Raw genomic sequence first — 4,827 nt, 5'->3', positions numbered from 1 at the left:
ATAAACCAAAGATACATTGTAATCGGTATTGAGAAATAGATGTTTATATTATCCATAAACCAATGCTATCATAGCAGAGAGAAAGCTATGAATATGTTTACATTAGCTTCATTAGAGACTGGACATGAATTCCAGAAAAGGAATTAGTGAGAAAGTCAAAGGCTCTGGGTGGAACTTTGATGTAAAGAAGACAAGGAGAGGTACATGCAAACAAGCTGCTGAATTACCATCTTTGACTATGACAATTATTGAAATAGTTTTGCTTTTAGTTCCGAGAATTATGATAAGTCTGCAAAAATTATCCAATTGAGTGACAGATCTACTTTGTGAGTTAGTTGTGTACACTATTTGGAGAATAATAAGGATACCAATAGACTTGGTATAAGAACTCATGTTTTGGGCTAAAAGTTCAGTTATTAAGTCAAACTCAAAACAAATAGCCTACATGGTGTCCTACCCTTTCACACAAGAAACTGGTTGAGAAATGAAAAGTTGATAACCTGACCACAAAGAGACCAGAGTATTAACCTGGAGTAGGGGTACTCTCTTAATGGCATTATTGACCAAGAGATTTGAAACTGCATCCTCAAGATGCTGAAGATAAATGGGATTAGAAGGAGGAGAAAAATAAACTGGAAAAGGGGAAGGAGAGGTTGAGAAGTGAAGATATAGGCCATGGGTGAGAGCCTGAAGAACTCTGTTGGTCAAAAATGGAGACCAAAGGCTGGTGAAGAGAGACAGATGGAACTCCACATGGCCAGACCTGACAGGGTATCCACTGATCAGACAAGTGACGACCTTGACATTGGGAAGAAAGTCAGGATGCTGGAATGGGAAGGGGTAGGATACAACAGGCCTAGGAACAGCAAGAAAAGGGCAAGATTAAAAAGTCAAGAAACCAAGGTAGACAATGAAGACTGATGCCGGGCCATCTTGTCTCAGGTCTAGTGAGTCAGGAACACTCTTGAGGACTTCTAGGCAAAGAAATGGAACCTGACGAAGATCACAGAAATAAGCTTGAGGGAGATATACATTAGCTAGGGGAGCATCACATCCCAATAAGCAACAGGGGAACCAACTAAGGAGGGATTGAGCAGAAGAAGTACAGACTAATTCTGTGAAAAGGAAAGAAAGAAATACCTCCAAAATAAGGTGAAGTGACAAGTGGTAATGCAGAAGGGTCATAAGAAATGCATGAAAATTGGGCACTAGAAAGGAAAGTAGAAATTAATGGGCCCAGCCCCAAGCAGATAAAAGAGATTCTAAAGACTGGAAATCAAGGAATAGAAATGAAGAACTGCTGTAGACTAGGACAAAAGAGTCAAGTAGACAAGAAGGACAATTCATGTTAGTACAGGAGAGCAGTTGTTTGAGACACGAGGTTGCATGAACCCAAATGTCAGGTGAAGGAGGGAAGACAGTGTAATCTGGAGTATGGGTTTTATGTAGTAAAGCACAGGAGGAATTAAGAGAGAAAGAACATACTTGTAAAATCATGCCAAGGAAGAGGTTAGAAGGGTAAGGATTTTCCTCCACAAATAAATCTATGCCTAGAGCAAACACTGGTGGGGGAAAATATCAGTCAAAATAATCATTCTGATCAGGATCAAATTAGTGAGAAAGAACGTTGGTCAAATGGAATGGACGAGGAGACTCAGCAAGCATAAAGGAACCTACATCATGTTGAACAATGGCTGTTATGTCCTTCACAAACAACGAACCCCCGTAGCTACAGGCTCCACGTAAGTAGCATTGTCACTATCACAAGATGGACAAAGTGAAAGTTACCTTCACTTGAGAATCCATAATGGTGGGAAATCATCAAGTGTTTGTTTTTCACCTCTTATAACCTATTTGTGTATATACTTTACATGCCATTTCCAAGACAATTCTTTACCTCTTCACACAGAACAGCTTGATTTCTTCATGCATCTGCCTATGAGAATTTCACACTGCTAGCCTTGAGCTACCTCCCACCTAAAAAACACATGTTTAACGTAAACTGCACTTGTACATGATGTCATCATCATGAGACAATAGCCCTCCATTGATAAGAAGGCAACACAACATCCTTGTGAAGTAGCTACCCCAAAGCACGTGTGCTAGAATTAATTTCATTATTTTCCTTGGCATTGTCTAGAATGGACGTGTTCCAAAATTGTTAATAATTTATTTGAGATTTGTGATAGTGTACAGCTTAGTTAAATTTTGTTCAAGTTTATCTGGTTTAGCATTTCATAAAACCAGCTTAGGAGAGGGTGGGGACAATAAAATGAATGTTTAGAAGGGTAGAATGCCATAAAAAGGTTTGCACACCACTGGTCTAGAGTATGAGTACAGAGGCTACACTGAGTCAAACCATCAGTGTTGAATCCAATCCAATAATTCATTTTGAAGATCTAAGAAATCATTTCCTTGTATCATCTTGAATCTTAAACATCTGTCTACAGCAATTACTGATTCCATAAACCCTAAATGATATTCAAAGATTAAATCAGTGGGGACTGAATTTTTTTAGTAATATACTACATAACACAAAACAATCATCTGTCACTGTGCATATTTATTGTTCTCAAATCTATAAAAAATACACAAAGTAAATAATTTTGGCACATATGCAAGGAAGGTGTATAAATACATCTACTTTCATAACTAGCAAAAGTGCTAAAATAAGTGGTGATTTTAAGACCTATACATAAATTAGATACTTTACATATTTTGCATATAACACTAAGATTTGTAACATCATGTGACCAATAGAGCAAAACACAACTTCAAGATTTTCTTAGTCTGTTAACACATTCATGTGCTATGCACATCCTTTCAATACATTTGTACATTACCAAAGAATGTTAATTACAAGTTTAACAGGGAACATAATTCAATATGGAATGACAACACCTTAATGAAAGTGTCTTCCTATTATAGCTAAAACAATCCATCTTTCTATTTTTTTTTAAATAAATTTATTTAAAATTACATGTAAATGTTCTTTAATGTCTCTCTCTAAATTTAATCTTAAACAAATTTACAAAGAACTACATAATTATATAGATATGTGGCCAAAGAGTATGCAAATTTTAAAATAAAATTCCTTTGTGCAATTAAAATTCATAATGGACTGGTCCAAAACGCAATTAAAGGTAAAACAATATTAAATTCAAATACCCCAGAAGGATACTTATTTTTTCATTCAATATTAACTTCTCATTATGGGTAGTTTTTAAACTGTATAAAATTCATTTTTAGTTTCTTACTACAATTACATTTCTGTCCAGTCGAAGATCTTTCCTATTATGCTTAATAACTTTGTGCTGACAAAAAAATTCTGAGTTTTTTTTTTTCCCTATTACTGATTTTGCACTGGTAAAAAAACATTCTTCATTTCATACTATGATTAATGTTTTTGTACTGTCAAAAATAGTTTTTTTTGGGTTAAGGTTTTTAATATTATTTTAATTTTGACTATTATCCATTCAGATGGTTAAAATTATCCATCATACAGGTAGTATAATTTGGTTAGTAGAACAGAACTGAAACTGCCATAGTTCAGTACGAGTTTAAAGTTCTAAATCAAAAAATAAATTTCATAGTTTGAGCTTGGTTTAATCACCATTTTATTCTACACCACAGGTTAAAGTGCCATAATTTGCTTTAATCATTTTCCTGTTCTATATCAGTAATTAAAGGGTTATAGTATTCATTAGTCAATCCCTCAGTTCTTGATTAGTTTAAGGAACCATACTATGAATTAGCTGCTGTCAACTTCTACATCACAAGATAAAGTACTTTGTAGTAATTACCATCTAACTTGAGAAGCTCAAGTTTCATAGTTTGAAGCATCAATTTTCAGTTTTCAATCAGAAGCTTAATTGCTGTAGTATGAATTTATAACACACCCTAGAAGTTAAATAATGTAACTTGAGTTATTCTCCATCTAGTTCTTGACCATATGCCAGACTAAGTATAGATTCAGGTATATCATGGCCATGAGCCACTCTGCGGTGGTTAATAAGGCTTCCTGTACGCTGGTAAACCTGACCACAACTCGGACAATGCAAGCTCTTTCTTGAACTGTGTTTGAAGCGTCGATGTCGGCTTAATCCTGATGTATGAGCAAACACTGCTTGGCATATGTCACATGTAAGTTTACCTAATAAGTTTTAAAAAAACAAGTTAAGTAGCTTGCTTGAAATAAACTGTATAAATACTTAACAGTAAAGTTGTAATTTAACCATGCAATACCCTACAAGATTAACATTCTTCTTTCACAAAATATGGACAAGTAATATTTCAAACTATAAAAAAGCTGAGCAAAACACTTAAACATTAAAAGAATTACTCCATAACTTCAAATTGCTTTTGAGTTAACAAGGAAAAAAAAGTTATCTATCAATAAAATAAATACAAAATAACAGTATGTTACAATATACTGATAACCACACGTAAAGCTACAAATTAAATAAAATTGGTAAAAAAAGGATCAAAGCTTAAGGCAACAACTGTATTTACACCATCTGTTGGAAAAGCATGTATCCAAACCCGGTCACTAGGTTTGTAAGCTTTACCAATTCCTTTGATTTCCCTGCACATTCATGCATATGTAATAAACAAATGCCAAAATAATAACTTCTACTGATAGAAAATATTAGTAAATATAGAAACAATATATATATATATATATATATACTGAATTAGTAAATACAACTACTTTTAAAAAAGTATTATATGCTTTGATAAATATATAGGTATGCTCATTAAATTAGACTAAAAATGACTTTAAAAAGCAGGAAATATATTGTTTTTACTGTAGTCTTTATCAATATC

The 4,827-nt window shown here is 33.8% G+C and overlaps 1 long non-coding RNA gene across 1 annotated transcript in view; it reads right to left on the bottom strand.

The window, feature by feature from the left end:
* Positions 1-2,550: 2,550 nt before the first annotated feature.
* Positions 2,551-4,827, bottom strand: part of LOC111087080 — a 32,999-nt gene continuing 30,722 nt past the window's right edge. The window contains exon 3 of the long non-coding RNA XR_002611804.1: positions 2,551-4,153. This is a non-coding gene — a long non-coding RNA (uncharacterized LOC111087080). The remainder of the gene's footprint in view (positions 4,154-4,827) is intronic.

This window comes from Limulus polyphemus, unplaced genomic scaffold (assembly GCF_000517525.1).
Source record: "Limulus polyphemus unplaced genomic scaffold, Limulus_polyphemus-2.1.2 Scaffold1715, whole genome shotgun sequence".
NCBI classification, from domain to species: domain Eukaryota; kingdom Metazoa; phylum Arthropoda; class Merostomata; order Xiphosura; family Limulidae; genus Limulus; species Limulus polyphemus.
This window is presented reverse-complemented; position numbering and strand designations above follow the sequence as displayed.